This window comes from Lissotriton vulgaris, chromosome 2_1 (genome assembly GCF_964263255.1).
Source record: "Lissotriton vulgaris chromosome 2_1, aLisVul1.2, whole genome shotgun sequence".
NCBI classification, from domain to species: Eukaryota; Metazoa; Chordata; class Amphibia; order Caudata; family Salamandridae; genus Lissotriton; species Lissotriton vulgaris.
Genome location: NC_141687.1, coordinates 19,678,179 through 19,704,392, shown reverse-complemented (window position 1 = coordinate 19,704,392; position 26,214 = coordinate 19,678,179).

Here is a 26,214-nt window from a genome sequence, read left to right as displayed (position 1 = left end):
AGGAGACAAAAGACCAGTAACAGTATCAGTCATTCTCTGTCGAACAAAAGGAGAAGTTGCCATAAGGACAGGAGGCAAAGCAGGTTGAGACAAAGTATACGTAGACGTAGTATCAGAAGGAGTATCAGAGGAAGTAGGAAATACAGGAGAAAAAGTCGTAGGAATTGGAGGCGGAACTGGAAGAAAAGTCGGCGGCCCTTGAGAAGGCTGCGCCAAAGGAATAGGAGCCAACTGAAGAGGAGCTGGCGGTTGAACAACAGCAAGAGGCACAACTGGAGGTTGCGCAACGAAAGGTTGGAGAGGTGCTGTAGCACTCTGCACATAAGGGGGTGGAGAACTCAAAAAATGTGACATCAAAGGATCCTTTTCAGGGTCCTTCATTGCACTTTGCTGGAGAGGTGACAAAACTGGATAACATTTATCGATAGCCATTTTACGTTGCCTGTGCAACTGTTCACTCGCTTGTTCTTCTTCATTATCCTTAAACTGTATAGCAGCCTGCATTATCGATATACCCTTCTCTCTTTTATTTCTCTTAGCTAGTTTAATTTCTCTCTGTTTGGCTTCCTTTCGCCAGAGGCGGAAAGAGTCAAACATCGCCGGGCGGGCTTTCTTCTTAAATAGTTTAACTTCCAGATTATCTAAAATCTCCGTGTCATAGCTACCATATTGGGGCCATTTGAGGACACCGTCCTTTCTCGTATATCTGACCCATACTTCATTATACGTAATGGGGCCCACACCATGTTTAGAATAGAGCTCATAAGTTGGAGTTCCAACCGGAGGTATCGGACACGAATCCTCCAATCGGGAATCGCTATTACAACCACAACAAAATATCTTTCCAAGTTTGCTAAGACCAGGCATCTTCGCTCACTAATCTAGCTTCAAACTTCAAGGGATAATCAAACTCGATAGTCTCGTAAATATACGAGTCCCTCGGCTTTGGTACTTGCAAGTTCCAAATCAAAGATCCCGAAGGATAACCAAAAACTAAGGACTAGGAGACGCTCCACTTATACTTAACTGAGGTATCGATCACGTCACCAGAAGACCCGTCTATCGTCTCGCTCTACAAATCGTCAAAGGGTCCAAGACAGTCAAGGCAGCAGTCCTTCGTAGCCATCTGAAAGCGGGGAACCTCGCAGCAAAAACCTTCGGACCACGACGACATACAGGGGTTGGTGAAGTGGTTGGCCTTCCTCCAGAATTTTCTCACGAAGCTCCTCACGATCTTCAGGCTTGGACCGTTACCACTGAAGTCGCCCCACGTTGGGCTCCAACTGAAGAACCGGGTTTTAGAACCCAGCGGCGCCAGGGGCACACCCAAAGTCTTCGAGTTCACCTGTCTTAGAATACAGAGACACAGGATACTTCTCGGTGACGTCAAAGATCAAATTTATTGGCTGCAACCAGGAACAGAAATCTACGAAGTACGACACGGGTAGGTTCGCTAGAGACTGCTCAATTTTCATATTGCGAGACATCGTCTTTTATGCTAAAAATCACATTCCTGCCAACCACCCATTATTTACAAACTGTCCAATCATAGGTGACATTACAAAAGGTATCGCATAACGACAATCCCACTTTTCAGTTGTCCAGCCCACCATCAATTACACGGGAAAGCCCAACATTCTTGCTCGGACAGGCCGGACAAACACATAATAAAGGACCACAACCCAAACCATAAACAGGCCATAAAAGAAGGAACAGAAACAGATGTGAGGCAAGATAGAGGGGTGTGTGCATGTACCATAAACTCAACAATGTCCTGCTCTTTGATCACTATCTCGACCAGCTACCGGACAAGGAACTGGCTCAGCAAGGTTAGCTTCAGGCAGCAGGGTCAGTTCGCTCAGGTCATCTAAAAGTCAGCTAAAGGTGTACGTGTCCCAAAGACTCGTTCGGCCGTAGTCATAGGCCTATGTGAGGGCAACCACAAAATGGCTGCCGTACACAAAATGGAACCCGAAGGTTCAGAACGAAATCCCAAATGCATAGTGAATCCATCGATCGAACATGACGAAAACACTCGTACTTGCCGCACTTGTCATTTGCGGTTCGCTACTACCAAAATCGTAACGATACCATGACCTTTATAAAACGGGTTTAGAATTCACAGAACCTGGACACCTGTAAGCAGGGGTCCAGCTAATATTAGTGCAGTGAAGGAGACATGCTAGAGAGATGGAGGTGAGAAGTAGAGATAGGCAGAACTTGGAGACCTATAAGCAGGGGAATGGCTATTATTAGAACAGTGAGGGAAATGGGACAAAGAGAGGGAGGTGAGAATAACAGACAGGTAGAATGTGGAGACTTGTAAGAAGGTGTTGCTTGAATATGAACTTACCTTGAAAAAGATGAGGCGTTTGTCAAAACAGGAACAATTGGTTTAATTAAACACTTCCGTCGGGGGCACAGTTACAGATGTGAGTCTGAGGACTGTCTCAAAGTACAATCAATCTGAGCGAGTTTATATACAGGTTATTGGTATCATAAAAATACTACCGGCGATCATTGTTTGGTAATAGAATGTGGGCCTTGTCTGTGGAGTCGTGAATAAGTACCCTGATAACAAATGCAGGTGAGCCTGGGCCTTGCGTGTTACCAATGTGGGCCAGTGGGTATTGTGTCAAGATGTCTGGCATGAGGGCGAGTGACCACTGTGTTTACTGTGCATGTTGTGTCCTGATGGGCTGTGTGTTCCTGACTTCATGTGGCATATGACTTCATGATGTTTTGGAAATGTGCACACCCCTCCGGCCATGTGTGCTTTATTGGAGTCAATCACCCTGGACAGATGGGATTTCTGTGTTTATCTGGGGATGGACCTGAGTTTCCTGTTTGCGCATTTGGCTGTCTGCTACGTGCCACCTCACCTATGACCTGTCAGTCAGCTAACTCGGTCTAGTCTGCAGAGCCTGTCTAACCACGAATTTCTGAGTTGAAGTTGATGGGGAATTCATGATGGGAGAATGACAGTAGTGATGCAATTTCATTTGTATATGCAAGTGCATCATTATAAGGATTGGTATTGATTTTATCAATATCAACACAGGGGTACAGCTATTATTAGTACAATGAAGGAAAAAAGGACAAAGAGGGGGAAGTGAGAAGTACAGACAAGTAGAACCTGAAGACCCATAAGCAGAAGTACACACTATTATCAGTACATTGGGTGCAGTAATACTGGGGTCCACTGCACCTGAATTAAGCCTGTATTTTAATAAAGCCCTGGCATGTAGCCCGTTGTCTTTGCTTGCCACAGTGCCTATGACAACCTGGCTATGCCACTGGCTGGTTTAGTTTTTTTGAGAGAGTGGTGTTGATGTATCTTGTGAGTTGGTATTATGCAACGGTGTGTGAGGTGCTTTGGTGCTCTGTGGTTTGGGTGCTTGAGAGAGTAATATTGATGTATCTAATGAGTTGGTGTTATGCTGTAGTATGTGGGGTTGTTCAGTGCTCTGTGGTTTGGCTGCCTGAGAGAGTGGTTATTTAGTGAGTTGGTGTTATGTGGCGGTGTGTGGAGTGTTTCAGTGCTCTGTGGTTTGCTGCTTCAGAGAGTGATGTTGCTGTATCTAGTGAGTTGGTGTTATGCAGTAGTATGAGAGATTATTTAGTGCTCTGTGGTTTGGCTGCTAGAGAGAGTGATGTTGCTGTATCTAGTGAGTTGGTGTTATGCAGTAGTATGAGAGATTATTTAGTGCTCTGTGCTTTGGCTGCTTAAGAGAGCGGCCTTGGTGTATCTAGTGAGTTGGTGTTATGTGGCTGTATGTGAGGTGCTGAAGTACTCTGTGGTTTGGCTGCTTAGGAGATTGACTTTGATGTATTTAGTGAAGTGGTGTTGGTGTATCTAGTTAGTTGGTGTTATGCTGTGTTAAGTGAGGTTGTTCAGTGCTGTGTGATTCAGTTGATTGAGAGAGTAACATTGCTGTATCTGGTGAGCTGGTGTTATGGGGCGAGTATATAAGGTGCTCCATTGCTCTGTGGTTTGGTTGCCTGAGAGAGTGACATTGCTGTATCTAGTGAGTAGGTGTTTTGCGATGGTATTAGAGGGGGTTTGTTGTTTGTGGTTTGGTTGCCTGAGAGAGTGAAATTGGTGTATCTAGTGAGTTGGTGTTATGCTTCTGTGTGTAAGATACTTTTTTGTTTTGTGGTTTGGTTGCCTGAGGGAGTGACATTGTTGTATCTAGTGAGTTGGTTTTATGCTTCGGCGTGTTAGGTGCTTTGTTGCTCTGTGGTTTGGTTGCTGGAGAGAGTGGCGTTGTATCTAGTGAGTTGGTGTTATGGGGTGGTATATGAGGTGCTTTCTTGCTCTGCAGTTTGTTTGCTTGAGAGAGTGGCTTTGTTTTATCTAGTGAGTTGGTGGTATGCCTTGGTATGTGAGGTGGTTCAGTGCTCTGTGGTTTTGTTGCTTGCAAGAGTGGCGTTGGTGTATCTATTGAGTTGGTGTCATGCAGCGGCATTTGAGGTGTGGAGTCTGACATACGACGGACAGGAGTAAGGTAAGTAATTAAATAAAAAAAACAATTTACCTTGTGCGCGCTGCAGCGCCGAGTTGGTGATGCAGCGTGCAAGGTAAATTGTTTTAATTATTTAATTACTTACCTTATTTCTGTCCGTTGTTTGTCGGACTCTACTACCCCCCACCCTGCCCCTCCCCGCCCCACCACCCCGCAGCACTCCCTCGGCGAGCTGCAACTGGTAGTATGTGAGGTTGTTTAGTGCTCTGTGGTTTGGCTGTTTGAGAGAGTAACGTTGCTGTATGGTGTTATGGGGTAGTATTGAGGTACTTTGTTGCTCTGTAGTTTGGTTGCCGAAGAGCTTGACATTGGTGTACCTAGTGAGTTGGTGTTATGCTGTGGTGTGTGAGGTGCTTTCTTGCTCTGTAGTTTGGTTGCTTCAGAGCGTGACATTGGTGTATCTAGTGAGTTGCTGTAATGCTGCGGTGTGTGAGGTGCTTTCTTGCTCTGTGGTTTGGTTGCTTCAGAGAGCGGTGTTGGCGTATCTAGTGAGTTGGTGTTATGCGGTTGTATGTGAGGTGGTTTAGTGCTCTGTGGTTTGGCTGGTTGAGAGAGTGGCGTTGGTGTATTTAGTGAATTGGTGCTATAGGGTAGTATGTGAGGTTGTCTAGTGCTCTGTGGTTTTAGTTGCTAGAAAGAATAATGTTGTTTTATCTAGTGAGTTGGGTTATTGGTGGTATATGAGGTGCTTTGTTGCTCTTTGGTATGGTTGCCTGAGAGAGTGATATTGGTGTATCTAGTTAGTTGGTGTTTTGCTGAGGTGTTTGGGGTGCTTTGTTGCTCTGTAGTTTGGTTGCTTGAGAGAGTGGCGTTGGTGTATCTAGTGAGTTGGTGTTATGGGGTGATTTATGAGGTGCTTTTTTGCTCTGTGGTTTGCTTGCTTGAGAGAGTGGCGTTGATTTATCTGGTGAGTTGGTGCTATGCCTTGGTATGTGAGCTGGTGCAGTGCATGGGTTGGAAAATTAGGTGCTTTGTTGCTCTGTAGTTTGGTTGCCTGAGAGAGTGACATTGGTGTATCTAGTGAGTTGGTGTTATGCTGTGGTGTGTGAGGTGCTTTGTTGCTCTGTGGTTTGGTTGCTTGAGAGAGCGTTGGCGTATCTAGTGAGTTGGTGTTATGTGGTAGTATTTGAGGTGGTTCAGTGCTCTGTTGTTTGGTTGTTTGAGAGAGTGGCATTGGTGTAGGTGTTATGCTGTGGTGTGTGAGATGCTTTGTTGCTCTTTGGTTTGGTTGCTTGACAGAGTGACGTATCTAGTGAGTTGGTGTTATTAGGTGGTATGTGAGGTGCTTTGTTTTTTGTGGGTTGGTTACCTAAGAGAGTGACATTGGTGTATCTAGTGAATTGGTGTTTTGCGATGGTATTTGAGGTTGTTTGTTGATTGTAGTTTGGTTGACTGAGAGAGTGACATTGGTGTATCTAGTGAGTTGGTGTAACAGGGTAGTATGTTGGGCTGTTCAGTGCTCTCTAGTCTGGTTGCTTGAGAGAGTAACGTTGCTGTATCTAGTGAGTTGTTGTTATGGAGTAATATGTGAGGTGGTTTGTTGTTTGTTATTTGGTTGTCTGAAAGAGTGGCGTTAGTGTATCTAGTGAGTTGGTGTTATGCGATAGTATGTGAGGTTATTTAGTGTTCTGTGGTTTGGCTGCTTTAAAGAGTGGTGTTAGTGAGTTGGTGTTATGGGGTGGTGTGTGGGGTGCTTTGTTGCTCTGTGGTTTAGATGCTTGAGAGAGTGACATTTTTGTATCTAGTGAGTTGGTGTTATGCAATGGTATTTGAGGTGCTTTCTGTGCTGTGGTTTGGTTTGGTTTGATTTGCTACAGATGCTTTGTGCTATCATGTTGTGACACTTCGCCATCAGAATCACTGCACGTTTTTAGGAGGCACAGAAACTGTTTGTGCAAAGGTATGAAGGTGCGGTGTGTGGCGGCTGAAATTACAAGGAAGGACACAAATACATTAAAACAAGTCGCTGCCCAGCCAGCTTTCCAGATAACTTGGTATTTGCTTCTGCAGGTAACTGCGAACCTGTCGGGTGGATTGCTGAGAGAAAGGGGTCCCAGTAAAACAGAAGAAAATTAGTTTACAAATAAATAAAGTTAATTATGAAGACAACCAGGTCATTCTGCTGCCATTGTTTATTATTTACAATGTAGCTAAGCCACTTATTCAGGCAACTATTGTAAACAAAGCATTTACAATAATACGTACAGTGCCCTGAAGACAAGAGGAAAGGGGAAGTGCGGAGTGAGTGTAGGAAGGGGTAAAGTGACATAAAAACACAGGCCAAAAAGGCTACAGTTAATCAAAGATTCTTGTACTGATTTCAATTAACAAAGAGGAAAGTTTGTTATTGCTACTGCAAAATACCATGCTTCATGAATATAATTAATAATATAATTGTGGGAATGAAGCTGAGGTTCAAAGAAAAACAGTCGACGTTTCGACCCCTAGTATGAAGGCAGGCTGAAATTGATCCCTTGCATTGGGGTCTTCATCAGGACATAGGACAGGGACACAGACCTATTTAGTACAGAAAGAGGATAGTACCATTAAGAACATATCCACACATTGGTGACAATAAAAATTAAAAATTAAGCACATCAACGTTGGAAATAACAAAACATACCAGGGATGTTTGTTAAACTAGGTGGCGAGCGAACCGGTACTCCCACGAAGCAAGCTAGATGAAGCCAAGGCTAGAGAACCACGCTCAATTGTCAGATGCAACCGAAGATAGATGGCAAAATCCTTCTCTATGGAAGAAAATAGTAAAAAGAATAAACTTAGAGTGTACCATGTAGCATGAATGATAGCCACATGTAATCAAATAGATAAACTTACAGTGGGCTCCACTGTGATTCAGAGCGGATGCGTTAGCGTCATCAACTTTGATGACTATGAGGAATTCCTGAGTTGGTATCAAAAGAGATGTCTAGAGAAATGAGGAATATGACACTGATTGATACTAAGGAACACAAGAGCCACTGAGAATCAATTGAACCTAGTAATAATGGATGCCTTAACTGGATTGTATGTTGCCCATTTACAACAGCCTATTAGTACTAACCAGCTTAAAAAAGGGGGGATGTCTAGAAAAATAAGGAGTATGACATTGAATATTACTGATTAACACAATAAACCGTGAGAATCAATCTAAGTAATAATGAATGCCCTGAAAGGGATTGCCTGTTGCCCATTTACAACATACCTATTAGTACAGCTGATACCATGAGAACCGAACAGTGGTCTTCAAATGTTAAATATGGCCATCCGCAGGGCTGATTAAGGGTCAATCTATCGGAAATTTCTAAGCAAAAGAAAATGAGGAGGTCGTCATTCTATATGTAACTGAAAGGAGACTCTAACAGAATTTAAGGTACCACAATTAATGCCACATACCGTACAAGGTTGCCGGTTGAACACGCCAAGCCCGGATAGGGTCTAGTGTAGGAAGATTTCATGTAGCATCTATCACAAAAAGGATATATAAAACTATCCATCAAAAGCGGGACATACTCAGAGGAGTCAGAAAATGCGATCACACATGGTGCGCAGAGATGTACCTGCTATATTTGGAATGAATCGCTGCATTATCGACCGCTGAAAAGTTTGTGCGTGAAACGGGCTTAGTCTTACAAACAAGAGTCCCGATCACGTGGTTGTCGGTCGTATCAGAAATAGATGAGGGTACCGAATGTTAGGCTGGGGAGGGCTGTGCGGTGCGGCCATATTTGAAGAGTAACTAATGATTAGAAGCGACTTAGAAATCAAAGGAGCAACCCAGTGTACGTCTGTATCATTGGCAACCAGACGGGTAATTACCATGCCGATTGCGTTCCAATCATAAGGCAACAATTACAGAGGGACTATTGTAAAAAATGTGGAGGCTCATCGGAGCGGACATGTTCGAGTGCTTTATTTATTATTGTAACACAGGTAGAGACGATACATATATCCCACTGAGGGTGTTTATATGAAGGAGGGAATGAACATGCTCATTAACAATGGGACGCCGGTGGCTTATTGCGCTAATGGCTGCATAACACAATGTATGTCACTAGGGGAAGTCTTACAACCTACAAACTGGTCAACATGTTTGGCAGATAGAGATACTCAGCAAAATGGCCCATCAGAGTGGCCAGTATCATTACATACCGAAGTCACAATATGGATGTAGTTGAGAGGAATTCACATTAGGGGACCAACCAGTGATTATACCGTTGACTTAATAGTTAAGAGGTGAAAAATGAGCCGTAACCTAATCAAGTCACTGTAATGGTAGCCCATTAGTCTTACATATACAAGCACCAGCGTATGGCGTACCTGTCAAATGACGGTAAAAGTCAATTTGGTGTGGTTATAAAACAAACCATGTGCCATCATCAACCAAAGAATGCTATATTCCATATACAATAAAAAACAAATAAGGCTATCTGATTATTAACAAGAAGGGCGTACCTGTCACACGACGGTAAAGGCCCAGCCGTTAGGATGATCAAGTGTACAATCAATAGACATGGAGTGCAGTTTTTATTACAATCTGAATTTACAGTTGATAATTTGTTAGTACCTCTGACAAAGGGCGTACCTATCACAAGATGGTGAGGCCCGTCTATAATTTCTGCAATTATTGTCTTGGGCTACCACCATTGTCAGATAAAAATCCAGAGTTTAGGTAAAGCATTCTAAGGACCTCCCTAACGAAGTAGCGCTAGCTGGGAGAAGGAGCTATCGTATTCGTTAAGACCATTACTAATGGAATTGAAACGGAACATCCATTTAAGCTCCCTTACATCTAAGATCTCAGCAATACTTCCACCCCTTAGACCGAGTGTGACCTGTTCCAAAATGACCCATCTAAGACTTTCTGGGGAATGTGTTGTAGACTTGAAATGTTGCACAAGTGGTGCACCCTGAGTTTCACAGCGAATCTTACTCATGTGCTGAAGGATGCAGACTTTGGCTTTTTGTTGGGTCTGTCCGACATAGATCAAACCACATGGACATAAAATAGCGTATATGATATTAGTAGAGTTACAGTTGGTATGAGTTCTCAAGGACGTTTTGATACGCTGATATTCAAATTCTTTAGTCTGTATGGTGCTGTCACACGCCTTACAATGCCCACATCGGTAATGGCCCAAAATGGGTGGTAAGTTCCACATTGAGGACAGAGTCAGATCTTTGGGACTCTGTAGGAAGGAACGGACAACAGAATCGCGCACACTCTTACCCTTCTTAAAAGCATGAAGGGGGGGGTTTGTCTGATGTATGTCATCGGCAACAAGTGCCCAGTGGCGATTGATGGTACGTTTTATATCATTACTCTTTGTAGAGAAGGTCGTGACGCATACAATGCGATCATCAGGAGTGTTGGATTTACTCTTGGGAGCAAGTAAATATTCCCTCGGATTAAACCATGCGCGTTTTCTGGCTTGACGAACAAGCTTTTTAGGATAACCGCGTTCCAGAAGGCGAGTTGCCAAATCTGCAGATTGAACCATATAGTGATCTTTCAACGAGCAATTCTTTCGGACCCGAAGAAATTGCCCGAAGGGTAGGTTATCCCGGAGAGCCCGCGGGTGATTGCTTGTATATTGTAACAATGAGTTACGTTCAGCGGGTTTGCGATACAAAGTGGTTTTTAATGCACCGTCATCTTCAAAAATCGTGATATCCAAAAAGTCTATTTTTCTTGGATCTGAAAGCATAGTAAACTGAAGATGGGGAGACTGTCCATTGAGCCAGTTATGGAAGGATGTTAGTGAAATGAAGTATAATGGTAGTCATGAGGTAGATCCAAGTAGAGATTTATTATGTAGTTACAGAATCAAGGATGTTGGTTACAGGATCATTTCAAGATGGTACAAAGTTAATCCAAGCTAGTACATGGCCCCACCAGGAGCTGATCTTCATAGCTCACCCACTCAATCCAACTGTCACTCCTCCAGTCCACTAGGCATACCAACATTCCACGCTGACATCATGCACTCCAAGGTTCCATACACACAGACACATGCACACTAGCTAAGCTGCTGTAAATGTAGTTACAACAGTTAGTAAATCAGGAGGGCCATTCCATAAGCAGAGAATATCGTCGATATATCTCATCCAGAGACCTAAATGGTCTCTGAATGGATTGAGATGGTGTAGGACAACATTTGCTTCAAAGGTCGCCATGTAAATAATGGCCACATCTGGGGCAAAAGGAGCCCCGATCGCGACCCCCTTGGTTTGCAAAAAGAATTGATCCTTGAAAACAAAAAAATTTCTTGTCATGACAATTTTCAATAGAGCTATAATGAACTCTGTGGGCACTGCCGAAGGAGCAGGACGTTGGTTTAAAGCTCTAGTCATCACCGCCAATGCTTCATCCTGTGGAATACAGGTATAAAGTGAGACCACATCGTGCGTTACCAAGATTTGTTTATTAACATCAAAGGGAAGATCTTCTACAATGCCGATGGTATGCATTGTGTCTCTCAGATAAGTGATTGTGGTCTCCACAATGGGTTTGAGAAAGTGATCTACATACCTACCCAATGGTTCCAACATGGACCCACACCCCGAGACGATGGGCCTACCAGGGGGGTCAGACATGTTCTTATGAATTTTGGGTAGTGTATATATGGTGGGGAGTCTAGGATTCTTCTGATTAAGATAATTGAATTCATGTTCGGAGAGAAAGACCAATTCTACTCCTTCCTTTGTTATTTCTAGGATTTCTACTGCCAAAGCTGCAGATGGATCTGCACGAAGACGTTGATAACTGATACCGTCATCAAGTTGGCGGAGAATTTCGCTTTCATACTTATCCACATCTTGTCGGCGGGTTTGATGACTACTTTGCTGTTCGACGCAAGGGATTGTAAAGCCGATTTTTCAGACCTACTGGTGTTAAATCTGACAAAAGTCCTCTTGTCAAGGGTCTGACAAATGTCTTTCCATACTATTTCTTCGTATGCTAAAATATTGTGAGACATAGCATACGCTGGTGGAACAAAAGAGGATGGTATCCTGAGGCCTGTTTGGGATTGTTGTTGAGACAGCGTAGTGTTCCTAAAGAAATATTTAAGGTGGATCTTCCTGAAACATTTACACAGTTCAGTTTTTACCGAGAAATTGTCAGGTAGATTCGTAGGAACATAGGATAATCCTTTAGTGAGCACTGTATGCTCATCGTCCGTCAAGGTATAGGAGGATATATTCACCACTGGATTGGTGACCGGGGTCGACTTTACCACCGATAGGTCTTCCGGCGTGTTGTCCGTTCGCCGTGCTGTTCTGATTGGAATTGTACCTGCTTGGATGGCTGAACTTGGCCCGTACCCCATGATTGTGTGTTCTGGGTTTGGCCACGGGCTTGCCCTCTGGGCCAGTTGTTGCCTCTGCCGCGAGGAGGACGCCACGGTCCAGGGCCTTGAGCTAAAAAAGGACTAAATTGTTGTGGATAGTACCCAGAATCCTGAAATTGATAAGTGTTGCTTGGACCAGGATAAGTGTGGCTAGGGCCAGGTTGGTCCTGCTCACCCTCCGAACTGTAAGAAGAGTCAGTGAAAGTCGAAAAATTCCGTCGACCACGGAATGAGCCCCGTCCTCTGTACGTGAATCTACCTTGATTGTCCTGACGATAATAATCGTCCGCAAGGTACGGATAGGTCTTTTTCTTATCGTACAGCCGTAGATCGCGTGCCAATTTTTCAAGTTTTTTGTTTTGAGTGGTCAATTCAAAATCTGTAAGTGAAGTGTCCAGATTAGTGGGAGTCTCCTTGGCAGAGGCAAAACTCGCATGGGCAGATATCTCAGCCTTTAGTTGATCAATCTCAGCTGTAATTATTTTGATCTGTTCAGCCGCCGTCTCCACACCAAGCACCATCCAATGGCGCGAACAGTTATTGGAGACGTGGCTGAAACCTTCCCTAAATTTGGGAGCTTCGGTGAAGATCGCGGGTTCGATCTTGATTTGGAGACCAACGGAGATAATGTTCTCTTTCAAATATTTGGTTAATAAGTGGCCATGCCAACGGGTTCTTATAAGTTTCTTTTGAAGACGCTCTAAATGGGAAATCTTATCTTTCAGAGTGTAGTCAATGCTAGGGACATCGGATGAGAGAAAGTTATTCTCAGGGTTGGCTAGTAGTTGGTCAATATATGCTTCAGAATAGGAGAGAAGCTCACTCTCCACCATGATGTGCTATACTTATCAAGAATGAAAAAAAAATCAAGAAAAAGAAGAAAAACCTCGCAGGCAATACCTGCTCGAAGTAAGTTACAGAGAGGGGGGTTGACCCAATAACGTCACTGGGACCTGGGTATGTAGATTGCTGAGAGAAAGGGGTCCCAGTAAAACAGAAGAAAATTAGTTTACAAATAAATAAAGTTAATTATGAAGACAACCAGGTCATTCTGCTGCCATTGTTTATTATTTACAATGTAGCTAAGCCACTTATTCAGGCAACTATTGTAAACAAAGCATTTACAATAATACGTACAGTGCCCTGAAGACAAGGGGGAAGGGGAAGTGCGGAGTGAGTGTAGGAAGGGGTAAAGTGACATAAAAACACAGGCCAAAAAGGCTACAGTTAATCAAAGATTCTTGTACTGATTTCAATTAACAAAGAGGAAAGTTCGTTATTGCTACTGCAAAATACCATGCTTCATGAATATAATTAATAATATAATTGTGGGAATGAAGCTGAGGAACAAAGAAAAACAGTCGACGTTTCGACCCCTAGTATGAAGGCAGGCTGAAATTGATCCCTTGCATTGGGGTCTTACAGTGGGCGATGGTATTTGAGGTGCTTTCTGTGCTGTGGGTTGGTTTGATTTGATTTGCTACAGATGCTTTGTGCTGTCATGTTGTGACACTTCGCCATCAGAATCACTGCACGTTTTCAGGAGGCACAGAAACTGTTTGTGCAAAGGTATGAAGGTGCGGTGTGTGGAGGCTGAAATTACAAGGAAGGACACACATACATTAAAACAAGTCACTGCCCAGCCAGCTTTCCAGATAACATGGTATTTGCTTCTGCAGGTAACTGCGAACCTGTCGGGGCTTGACCTCCCACTGGAGCGGTTCTGCAAGTCTGCAGAGGAGGCACCGAGGTGTGTGTGCACGGCATGACGCACACAAACCACCGCGTGCACCCATGAGGAGACAGATAACCCCTCGTGCAAACAAAACATGCCCACAGCAGACACACACACCGAAACACACGCACACACAAGTGCTCAAAGTGAAACAAATGCACACGCATTGTATGTCTGTATGTTTGTATGCCCAACACTCATACAGGCATTCAGACACACAAAAACACCACTACAGGTAAATATACAGACCACAGACACAAAGACATACAGAATCACACCGCGTCACCATGTCCAGCCATAGGGGGCACAATCCACACACACACACTCATACAAAAAGCAAGCAGGGAACCACCCTCTCACGCAGCTTAGCAGGGGCCCCCACTGCGCCCCCGGGCAGGTGATCTGGGACCCTCGTGAATGGTCTTCAGTTGCTTGTGCAGCTCTTCGGTCTGGTCACAAATAAAACTCTTAGAGAAAACTGAGACAAGGGCGTCTGCTGCTGCACAGTGAAAGAAACAGAGGAAGAGAACACATTAAAGTAGAGGAGAACACAGGCCGAGAAACAAATATAAAACAAGCGTATGCACAGCCAATAAGTCTCGCCTACACAAGAGCTATTGCCTAGATGCATCAAACTGAATTGCATTCGCAAACGGTGCGAATCGCATTTTTCGGACGTTTGCGAATGCAATTCACTAATTTGGAATGCATCATGCATTTCGCAATTTTAGGAATCGCAACCATGTTGCGATTTCTAAAATTGCGATTGCATTTAAGAAATCGCAATTTGAGATTTCTTAAATGCTATGCATGATTATTTTAAAATTGCGAATTTGCAATTTGGAATGGGTAAAATAGCATGAAGTTGAACTTCATGCTAAATTACTGAAAACTTTCAAATATGCACAAATTGCATTTTTGAAAGTTTAAATTTACACACACACATGCCCCAAGGGCATGTGTGTGTGTAAATGGATCTTAAAGTTAAGTTTCAGGGGTGCAGGGAGGGGTTCTTTGGACCCCCCCTGCACCCTTGAAATTGCATTCACATTTTGCGATTCGCAAAATGGAATTCGCAAAATGTGATTGCCTTCCCATTCATTCCTATGGGCTTTTGGCCCATAGGAATCCATGGGAAGGGTTTCCTTAATTGCGATTCGCAAATTGTGAATCGCAATTAAGGAAAAATACAGAATCGCAAAAAAAATTGCGACATTTTCATGCATTGCCATTTGCGATTTCTAAATTGCGATTCCTTAATTTTCGCAATTTAGAAATCGCAAATGGAAACAATGATGCATCTACCCGCTAGTGTCTTTGCCATGTTGTACAATGTACACCAATGTGGCTGCTGGGCTAAAAGGTAGTTGCACTGAGTGTCCGCGACTGGAGTGGGGGGAGTAGAGTGTCGTAGACTCGACCTCTTGGAGTAGAGGGGAGTAGCATCGAGTAGAGTGGAGGGGGGAGTAGAGTGTCGTAGACTCGACCTCTTGGAGTAGAGGGGAGTAGCATCGAGTAGAGTGGAGGGGGGAGTAGAGTGTCGTAGACTCGACCTCTTGGAGTAGAGTGGAGTAGAATCGAGTAGAGTGGAGGGGGGAGTAGAGTGTCGTAGACTCGACCTCTTGGAGTAGAGGGGAGTAGCATCGAGTAGAGTGGAGGGGGGAGTAGAGTGTCGTAGACTCGACCTCTTGGAGTAGAGGGGAGTAGCATCGAGTAGAGTGGAGGGGGGGGTAGAGTGTCGTAGACTCGACCTCTTGGAGTAGAGTGGAGTAGAATCGAGTAGAGTGGAGGGGGGAGTAGAGTGTCGTAGACTCGACCTCTTGGAGTAGAGTGGACTAGCATTGAGTAGAGTGGAGGGGGGAGTAGAGTGTCGTATACTCGACCTCTTGGAGTAGAGTGAAGTAGCATTGAGTAGAGTGGAGTGGGGGAGTAGAGTGTCGTAGACTCGACCTCTTGGAGTAGAGTGGAGTAGAATCGAGTAGAGTGGAGGGGGGAGTAGAGTGTCGTAGACTCGACCTCTTGGAGTAGAGTGGACTAGCATTGAGTAGAGTGGAGGGGGGAGTAGAGTGTCGTATACTCGACCTCTTGGAGTAGAGTGAAGTAGCATTGAGTAGAGTGGAGGGGGGAGCAGAGTGTCGTAGACTCGACCTCTTGGAGTAGAGTGGAGTAGCATTGAGTAGAGTGGAGTGGGGGAGTAGAGTGTCGTAGACTCGACCTCTTGGAGTAGAGGGGAGTAGCATCGAGTAGAGTGGAGGGGGGAGTAGAGTGTCGTAGACTCGACCTCTTGGAGTAGAGTGGAGTAGCATCGAGTAGAGTGGAGGGGGGGAGTAGAGTGTCGTAGACTCGACCTCTTGGAGTAGAGTGGAGTAGCATTGAGTAGAGTGGAGGGGGGAGTAGAGTGTCGTAGACTCGACCTCTTGGAGTAGAGTGGAGTAGCATTGAGTAGAGTGGAGTGGGGGAGTAGAGTGTCGTAGACTCGACCTCTTGGAGTAGAGTGAAGTAGCATTGAGTAGAGTGGAGTGGGGGAGTAGAGTGTCGTAGACTCGACCTCTTGGAGTAGAGTGGACTAGCATTAAGTAGAGTGGAGGGGGGAGCAGAGTGTCATAGACTCGACCTCTTGGAGTAGAGGGGAGTAGCATCGAGTAGAGTGGAGGGGGGAGTAGAGTGTCGTAGACTCGACCTCTTGGAGTAGAGTGGAGTAGCATCGAGTAGAGTGGAGGGGGGAGTAGAGTGTCGTAGACTCGACCTCTTGGAGTAGAGTGGAGTAGCATTGAGTAGAGTGGAGTGGGGGAGTAGAGTGTCGTAGACTCGACCTCTTGGAGTAGAGTGAAGTAGCATTGAGTAGAGTGGAGGGGGGAGTAGAGTGTCATAGACTCGACCTCTTGGAGTAGAGGGGAGTAGCATTGAGTAGAGTGGAGGGGGGAGTAGAGTGTTGTAGACTCGATCTCTTGGAGTAGAGTGGACTAGCATTGAGTAGAGTGGAGGGGGGAGCAGAGTGTCGTAGACTCGACCTCTTGGAGTAGAGTGGAGTAGAATTGAGTAGAGTGGAGGGGGGAGTAGAGTGTCGTAGACTCGACCTCTTGGAGTAGAGTGGAGTAGAATCGAGTAGAGTGGAGGGGGGAGTAGAGTGTCGTAGACTCGGCCTCTTGGAGTAGAGTGGAGTAGCATTGAGTAGAGTGGAGGGGGGAGTAGAGTATCGTAGACTCGACCTCTTGGAGTAGAGGGGAGTAGCATCGAGTAGAGTTGAGTGGGGGAGTAGAGTGTCGTAGACTCGATCTCTTGGAGTAGAGGGGAGTAGCATTGAGTAGAGTGGAGGGGGGAGTAGAGTGTCATAGACTCGACCTCTTGGAGTAGAGGGGAGTAGAATCGAGTAGAGTGGAGTGGGGGGAGTAGAGTGTCGTAGACTCGACCTCTTGGAGTAGAGTGGAGTAGCATCGAGTAGAATGGAGGGGGGGAGTAGAGTGTCGTAGACTCGACCTCTTGGAGTAGAGTGGAGTAGCATCGAGTAGAGTGGAGGGGGGTAGTAGAGTGTCGTAGACTCGACCTCTTGGAGTAGGGGGGAGTAGAATCGAGTAGAGTGGAGGGGGAGTAGAGTGTCGTAGACTCGACCTCTTGGAGTAGAGGGGAGTAGCATCGAGTAGAGTGGAGGGGGGAGTAGAGTGTCGTAGACTCGACCTCTTGGAGTAGAGGGGAGTAGCATCGAGTAGAGTGGAGGGAGGAGTAGAGTGTCGTAGACTCGACCTCTTGGAGTAGAGTGAAGTAGAATTGAGTAGAGTGGAGGGGGGAGTAGAGTGTCGTAGACTCGACCTCTTGGAGTAGAGTGGACTAGCATTGAGTAGAGTGGAGGGGGGAGCAGAGTGTCGTAGACTCGACCTCTTGGAGTAGAGTGGAGTAGCATTGAGTAGAGTGGAGTGGGGGAGTAGAGTGTCGTAGACTCGACCTCTTGGAGTTGAGGGGAGTAGCATCGAGTAGAGTGGAGGGGGGAGTAGAGTGTCGTAGACTCGACCTCTTGGAGTAGAGGGGAGTAGCATCGAGTAGAGTGGAGTGGGGGAGTAGAGTGTTGTAGACTCGATCTCTTGGAGTAGAGGGGAGTAGCATTGAGTAGAGTGGAGGGGGGAGTAGAGTGTCGTAGACTCGACCTCTTGGAGTAGAGGGGAGTAGAATTGAGTAGAGTGGAGGGGGGAGTAGAGTGTCGTAGACTCGATCTCTTGGAGTAGAGGGGAGTAGCATTGAGTAGAGTGGAGGGGGGAGTAGAGTGTAGTAGACTCGACCTCTTGGAGTAGAGTGGAGTAGCATTGAGTAGAGTGGAGGGGGGGAGTAGAGTGTCGTAGACTCGACCTCTTGGAGTAGAGTGGACTAGCATTGAGTAGAGTGGAAGGGGGAGCAGAGTGTCGTAGACTCGACCTCTTGGAGTAGAGGGGAGTAGCATTGAGTAGAGTGGAGTGGGGGAGAAGAGTGTCGTAGACTCGATCTCTTGGAGTAGAGGGGAGTAGCATTGAGTAGAGTGGAGGGGGGAGTAGAGTGTCTTAGACTCGACCTCTTGGAGTAGAGTGGAGTAGCATCGAGTAGAGTGGAGGGGGGGAGTAGAGTGTCGTAGACTCGACCTCTTGGAGTAGAGGGGAGTAGCATTGAGTAGAGTGGAGGGGGGAGTAGAGTGTCGTAGACTCGACCTCTTGGAGTAGAGGGGAGTAGCATTGAGTAGAGTGGAGTGGGGGAGTAGAGTGTCGTAGACTCGACCTCTTGGAGTAGAGGGGAGTAGCATCGAGTAGAGTGGAGGGGGGAGTAGAGTGTCGTAGACTCGACCTCTTGGAGTAGAGGGGAGTAGCATCGAGTAGAGTGGAGTGGGGGAGTAGAGTGTCGTAGACTCAATCTCTTGGAGTAGAGGGGAGTAGCATTGAGTAGAGTGGAGGGGGGAGTAGAGTGTCGTAGACTCGACCTCTTGGAGTAGAGGGGAGTAGAATTGAGTAGAGTGGAGGGGGGAGTAGAGTGTCGTAGACTCGACCTTTTGGAGTAGAGGGGAGTAGCATCGAGTAGAGTGGAGTGGGGGAGTAGAGTGTCGTAGACTCGATCTCTTGGAGTAGAGGGGAGTAGCATTGAGTAGAGTGGAGGGGGGAGTAGAGTGTCGTAGACTCGACCTCTTGGAGTAGAGTGGAGTAGCATTGAGTAGAGTGGAGGGGGGGAGTAGAGTGTCGTAGACTCGACCTCTTGGAGTAGAGTGGACTAGCATTGAGTAGAGTGGAGGGGGGAGCAGAGTGTCGTAGACTCGACCTCTTGGAGTAGAGGGGAGTAGCATTGAGTAGAGTGGAGTGGGGGAGTAGAGTGTCGTAGACTCGATCTCTTGGAGTAGAGGGGAGTAGCATTGAGTAGAGTGGAGGGGGGAGTAGAGTGTCGTAGACTCGACCTCTTGGAGTAGAGTGGAGTAGCATCGAGTAGAGTGGAGGGGGGGAGTAGAGTGTCGTAGACTTGACCTCTTGGAGTAGAGTGGAGTAGCATTGAGTAGAGTGGAGGGGGGGAGTAGAGTGTCGTAGACTCGACCTCTTGGAGTAGAGTGAAGTAGCATTGAGTAGAGTGGAGGGGGGAGTAGAGTGTCCTAGACTCGACCTCTTGGAGTAGAGGGGAGTAGCATTGAGTAGAGTGGAGTGGGGGAGTAGAGTGTCGTAGACTCGACCTGTTGGAGTAGAGTGGAGTAGCATTGAGTAGAGTGGAGGGGGGAAGAAAGTGTCGTAGACTCGACCTCTTGGAGTAGAGGGGAGTAGCATTGAGTAGAGTGGAGTGGGGGAGTAGAGTGTCGTAGACTCGATCTCTTGGAGTAGAGGGGAGTAGCATTGAGTAGAGTGGAGGGGGGAGTAGAGTGTCGTAGACTCGACCTCTTGGAGTAGAGTGGAGTAGCATCGAGTAGAGTGGAGGGGGGGAGTAGAGTGTCATAGACTCGACCTCTTGGAGTAGAGGGGAGTAGCATTGAGTAGAGTGGAGGGGGGAGTAGAGTGTCGTAGACTCGACCTCTTGGAGTAGAGGGGAGTAGCATTGAGTAGAGTGGAGTGGGGGAGTAGAGTGTCGTAGACTCGACCTCTTGGAATAGAGGGGAGTAGAATCGAGTAGAGTGGAGTGGGGGAGTAGAGTGTCGTAGACTCGACCTCTTGGAGTAGAGGGGAGTAGCATCGAGTAGAGTGGAGGCGGGAGTAGAGTGTCGTAGACTCGACCTCTTGGAGTAGAGGGGAGTAGCATCGAGTAGAGTGGAGTGGGGGAGTAGAGTGTCGTAGACTCGATCTCTTGGAGTAGAGGGGAGTAGCATTGAGTAGAGTGGAGGGGGGAGTAGAGTGTCGTAGACTCGACCTCTTGGAGTAGAGGGGAGTAGCATCGAGTAGAGTGGAGTGGGGGAGTAGAGTGTCGTAGACTCGATCTCTTGGAGTAGAGGGGAGTAGCATTGAGTAGAGTGGAGGGGGGAGTAGAGTGTCGTAGACTCGACCTCTTGGAGTAGAGGGGAGTAGAATTGAGTAGAGTGGAGGGGGGAGTAGAGTGTCGTAGACTCGATCTCTTGGAGTAGAGGGGAGTAGCATTGAGTAGAGTGGAGGGGGGAGTAGAGTGTAGTAGACTCGACCTCTTGGAGTAGAGTGGAGTAGCATTGAGTAGAGTGGAGGGGGGGAGTAGAGTGTCGTAGACTCGACCTCTTGGAGTAGAGTGGACTAGCATTGAGTAGAGTGGAAGGGGGAGCAGAGTGTCGTAGACTCGACCTCTTGGAGTAGAGGGGAGTAGCATTGAGTAGAGTGGAGTGGGGGAGAAGAGTGTCGTAGACTCGATCTCTTGGAGTAGAGGGGAGTAGCATTGAGTAGAGTGGAGGGGGGAGTAGAGTGTCTTAGACTCGACCTCTTGGAGTAGAGTGGAGTAGCATCGAGTAGAGTGGAGGGGGGAGTAGAGTGTCCTAGACTCGACCTCTTGGAGTAGAGGGGAGTAGCATTGAGTAGAGTGGAGTGGGGGAGTAGAGTGTCGTAGACTCGACCTCTTGGAATAGAGGGGAGTAGAATCGAGTAGAGTGGAGTGGGGGAGTAGAGTGTCGTAGACTCGACCTCTTGGAGTAGAGGGGAGTAGCATCGAGTAGAGTGGAGGCGGGAGTAGAGTGTCGTAGACTCGACCTCTTGGAGTAGAGGGGAGTAGCATCGAGTAGAGTGGAGTGGGGGAGTAGAGTGTCGTAGACTCGATCTCTTGGAGTAGAGGGGAGTAGCATTGAGTAGAGTGGAGGGGGGAGTAGAATGTCGTAGACTCGACCTCTTGGAGTAGAGGGGAGTAGAATTGAGTAGAGTGGAGGGGGGAGTAGAGTGTCGTAGACTCGACCTCTTGGAGTAGAGGGGAGTAGCATCGAGTAGAGTGGAGTGGGGGAGTAGAGTGTCGTAGACTCGATCTCTTGGAGTAGAGGGGAGTAGCATTGAGTAGAGTGGAGGGGGGAGTAGAGTGTCGTAGATTCGACCTCTTGGAGTAGAGTGGAGTAGCATTGAGTAGAGTGGAGGGGGGGAGTAGAGTGTCGTAGACTCGATCTCTTGGAGTAGAGGGGAGTAGCATTGAGTAGAGTGGAGTGGGGGAGTAGAGTGTCGTAGACTCGACCTCTTGGAGTAGAATGGACTAGCATTGAGTAGAGTGGAGGGGGGAGTAGAGTGTCGTAGACTCGACCTCTTGGAGTAGAGTGGAGTAGAATTGAGTAGAGTGGAGGGGGGAGTAGAGTGTCGTAGACTCGACCTCTTGGAGTAGAGTGGAGTAGCATCGAGTAGAGTGTAGGGGGAGTAGAGTGTCGTATACTCGACCTCTTGGAGTAGAGTGAAGTAGCATTGAGTAGAGTGGAGGGGGGAGTAGAGTGTCGTAGACTCGACCTCTTGGAGTAGAGGGGAGTAGCATTGAGTAGAGTGGAGTGAAGGAGTAGAGTGTCATAGACTCGACCTCTTGGAGTAGAGTGGAGTAGCATCGAGTAGAGTGGAGGGGGGGAGTAGAGTGTCGTAGACTCGACCTCTTGGAGTAGAGGGGAGTAGCATTGAGTAGAGTGGAGGGGGGAGTAGAGTGTCGTAGACTCGACCTCTTGGAGTAGAGTGGAGTAGCATCGAGTAGAGTGGAGGCGGGGAGTAGAGTGTCATAGACTCGACCTCTTGGAGTAGAGGGGAGTAGCATTGAGTAGAGTGGAGGGGGGAGTAGAGTGTCGTAGACTCGACCTCTTGGAGTAGAGGGGAGTAGCATTGAGTAGAGTGGAGTGGGGGAGTAGAGTGTCGTAGACTCGACCTCTTGGAATAGAGGGGAGTAGAATCGAGTAGAGTGGAGTGGGGGAGTAGAGTGTCGTAGACTCGACCTCTTGGAGTAGAGGGGAGTAGCATCGAGTAGAGTGGAGGGGGGAGTAGAGTGTCGTAGACTCGACCGGTTGGAGTAGAGGGGAGTAGCATCGAGTAGAGTGGAGTGGGGGAGTAGAGTGTCGTAGACTCGATCTCTTGGAGTAGAGGGGAGTAGCATTGAGTAGAGTGGAGGGGGGAGTAGAGTGTCGTAGACTCGACCTCTTGGAGTAGATGGGAGTAGAATTGAGTAGAGTGGAGGGGGGAGTAGAGTGTCGTAGACTCGACCTCTTGGAGTAGAGGGGAGTAGCATCGAGTAGAGTGGAGTGGGGGAGTAGAGTGTCGTAGACTCGAGCTCTTGGAGTAGAGGGGAGTAGCATTGAGTAGAGTGGAGGGGGGAGAAGAGTGTCGTAGACTCGACCTCTTGGAGTAGAGTGGAGTAGCATTGAGTAGAGTGGAGGGGGGGAGTAGAGTGTCGTAGACTCGACCTCTTGGAGTAGAGTGGACTAGCATTGAGTGGAGTGGAGGGGGGAGCAGAGTGTCGAAGACTCGACCTCTTGGAGTAGAGAGGAGTAGCATTGAGTAGAATGGAGTGGGGGAGTAGAGTGTCGTAGACTCGATCTCTTGGAGTAGAGGGGAGTAGCATTGAGTAGAGTGGAGGGGGGAGAAGAGTGTCGTAGACTCGACCTCTTGGAGTAGAGTGGAGTAGCATTGAGTAGAGTGGAGGGGGGGAGTAGAGTGTCGTAGACTCGACCTCTTGGAGTAGAGTGGACTAGCATTGAGTGGAGTGGAGGGGGGAGCAGAGTGTCGAAGACTCGACCTCTTGGAGTAGAGAGGAGTAGCATTGAGTAGAATGGAGTGGGGGAGTAGAGTGTCGTAGACTCGATCTCTTGGAGTAGAGGGGAGTAGCATTGAGTAGAGTGGAGGGGGGAGTAGAGTGTCGTAGACTCGACCTCTTGGAGTAGAGTGGAGTAGCATCGAGTAGAGTGGAGGGGGGAGTAGAGTGTCGTAGACTCGACCTCTTGGAGTAGAGTGGACTAGCATTGAGTAGAGTGGAGGGGGGAGCAGAGTGTCGTAGACTCGACCTCTTGGAGGAGAGTGAAGTAGCATTGAGTAGAGTGGAGGGGGGAGTAGAGTGTCGTAGACTTGACCTCTTGGAGTAGAGGGGAGTAGCATTGAGTAGGGTGGAGTGGGGGAGTAGAGTGTCGTAGACTCGACCTCTTGGAGTAGAGTGGACTAGCATTGAGTAGAGTGGAGGGGGGAGCAGAGTGTCGTAGACTCGACCTCTTGGAGTAGAGTGGACTAGCATCGAGTAGAGTGGAGGGGGGAGTAGAGTGTCGTAGACTCGACCTCTTGGAGTAGAGTGGACTAGCATTGAGTAGAGTGGAGGGGGGAGCAGAGTGTCGTAGACTCGACCTCTTGGAGTAGAGTGAAGTAGCATTGAGTAGAGTGGAGGGGGGAGTAGAGTGTCGTAGACTTGACCTCTTGGAGTAGAGGGGAGTAGCATTGAGTAGAGTGGAGTGGGGGAGTAGAGTGTCGTAGACTCGACCTCTTGGAGTAGAGTGGACTAGCATTGAGTAGAGTGGAGGGGGGAGCAGAGTGTCGTAGACTCGACCTCTTGGAGTAGAGTGGACTAGCATTGAGTAGAGTGGAGGGGGGAGTAGAGTGTCGTAGACTCGACCTCTTGGAGTAGAGGGGAGTAGCATCGAGTAGAGTGGAGGGGGGAGTAGAGTGTCGTAGACTCGACCTCTTGGAGTAGAGTGGACTAGCATTGAGTAGAGTGGAGGGGGGAGCAGAGTGTCGTAGACTCGACCTCTTGGAGTAGAGTGAAGTAGCATTGAGTAGAGTGGAGGGGGGAGTAGAGTGTCGTAGACTTGACCTCTTGGAGTAGAGGGGAGTAGCATTGAGTAGAGTGGAGTGGGGGAGTAGAGTGTCGTAGACTCGACCTCTTGGAGTAGAGTGGACTAGCATTGAGTAGAGTGGAGGGGGGAGCAGAGTGTCGTAGACTCGACCTCTTGGAGTAGAGTGAAGTAGCATTGAGTAGAGTGGAGGGGGGAGTAGAGTGTCGTAGACTTGACCTCTTGGAGTAGAGGGGAGTAGCATTGAGTAGAGTGGAGTGGGGGAGTAGAGTGTCGTAGACTCGACCTCTTGGAGTAGAGTGGAGTAGAATTGAGTAGAGTGGAGGGGGGAGCAGAGTGTCGTAGACTCGACCTCTTGGAGTAGAGTGAAGTAGCATTGAGTAGAGTGGAGGGGGGAGTAGAGTGTCGTAGACTTGACCTCTTGGAGTAGAGGGGAGTAGCATTGAGTAGAGTGGAGTGGGGGAGTAGAGTGTCGTAGACTCGACCTCTTGGAGTAGAGTGGACTAGCATTGAGTAGAGTGGAGGGGGGAGCAGAGTGTCGTAGACTCGACCTCTTGGAGTAGAGTGAAGTAGCATTGAGTAGAGTGGAGGGGGGAGTAGAGTGTCGTAGACTTGACCTCTTGGAGTAGAGGGGAGTAGCATTGAGTAGAGTGGAGTGGGGGAGTAGAGTGTCGTAGACTCGACCTCTTGGAGTAGAGTGGAGTAGAATTGAGTAGAGTGGAGGGGGGAGCAGAGTGTCGTAGACTCGACCTCTTGGAGTAGAGTGGAGTAGAATTGAGTAGAGTGGAGGGGGGAGTAGAGTGTCGTAGACTCGACCTCTTGGAGTAGAGGGGAGTAGCATTGAGTAGAGTGGAGTGGGGGAGTAGAGTGTCGTAGACTCGACCTCTTGGAGTAGAGTGGACTAGCATTGAGTAGAGTGGAGGGGGGAGCAGAGTGTCGTAGACTCGACCTCTTGGAGTAGAGTGGAGTAGAATTGAGTAGAGTGGAGGGGGGAGTAGAGTGTCGTAGACTCGACCTCTTGGAGTAGAGTGGACTAGCATTGAGTAGAGTGGAGGGGGGAGCAGAGTGTCGTAGACTCGACCTCTTGGAGTAGAGTGAAGTAGCATTGAGTAGAGTGGAGGGGGGAGTAGAGTGTCGTAGACTTGACCTCTTGGAGTAGAGGGGAGTAGCATTGAGTAGAGTGGAGTGGGGGAGTAGAGTGTCGTAGACTCGACCTCTTGGAGTAGAGTGGAGTAGAATTGAGTAGAGTGGAGGGGGGAGCAGAGTGTCGTAGACTCGACCTCTTGGAGTAGAGTGGAGTAGAATTGAGTAGAGTGGAGGGGGGAGTAGAGTGTCGTAGACTCGACCTCTTGGAGTAGAGGGGAGTAGCATTGAGTAGAGTGGAGTGGGGGAGTAGAGTGCCGTAGACTCGACCTCTTGGAGTAGAGTGGACTAGCATTGAGTAGAGTGGAGGGGGGAGCAGAGTGTCGTAGACTCGACCTCTTGGAGTAGAGTGGAGTAGAATTGAGTAGAGTGGAGGGGGGAGTAGAGTGTCGTAGACTCGACCTCTTGGAGTAGAGTGGAGTAGAATTGAGTAGAGTGGAGGGGGGAGCAGAGTGTCGTAGACTCGACCTCTTGGAGTAGAGTGAAGTAGCATTGAGTAGAGTGGAGGGGGGAGTAGAGTGTCGTAGACTTGACCTCTTGGAGTAGAGGGGAGTAGCATTGAGTAGAGTGGAGTGGGGGAGTAGAGTGTCGTAGACTCGACCTCTTGGAGTAGAGTGGAGTAGAATTGAGTAGAGTGGAGGGGGGAGCAGAGTGTCGTAGACTCGACCTCTTGGAGTAGAGTGGAGTAGAATTGAGTAGAGTGGAGGGGGGAGTAGAGTGTCGTAGACTCGACCTCTTGGAGTAGAGGGGAGTAGCATTGAGTAGAGTGGATTGGGGGAGTAGAGTGTCGTAGACTCGACCTCTTGGAGTAGAGTGGAGTAGCATTGAGTAGAGTGGAGGGGGGAGTAGAGTGTCGTAGACTCGACCTCTTGGAGTAGAGGGGAGTAGCATTGAGTAGAGTGGAGGGGGGAGTAGAGTGTCGTAGACTCGACCTCTTGGAGTAGAGTGGAGTAGAATCGAGTAGAGTGGAGTGGGGGAGTAGAGTGTCGTAGACTCGACCTCTTGGAGTAGAGTGGACTAGCATTGAGTAGAGTGGAGGGGGGAGCAGAGTGTCGTAGACTCGACCTCTTGGAGTAGAGGGGAGTAGCATTGAGTAGAGTGGAGGGGGGAGTAGAGTGTCGTAGACTCGACCTCTTGGAATAGAGTGGAGTAGCATCGAGTAGAGTGGAGGCGGGGAGTAGAGTGTCATAGACTCGACCTCTTGGAGTAGAGGGGAGTAGCATTGAGTAGAGTGGAGGGGGGAGAAGAGTGTTGTAGACTCGACCTCTTGGAGTAGAGTGGAGTAGCATTGAGTAG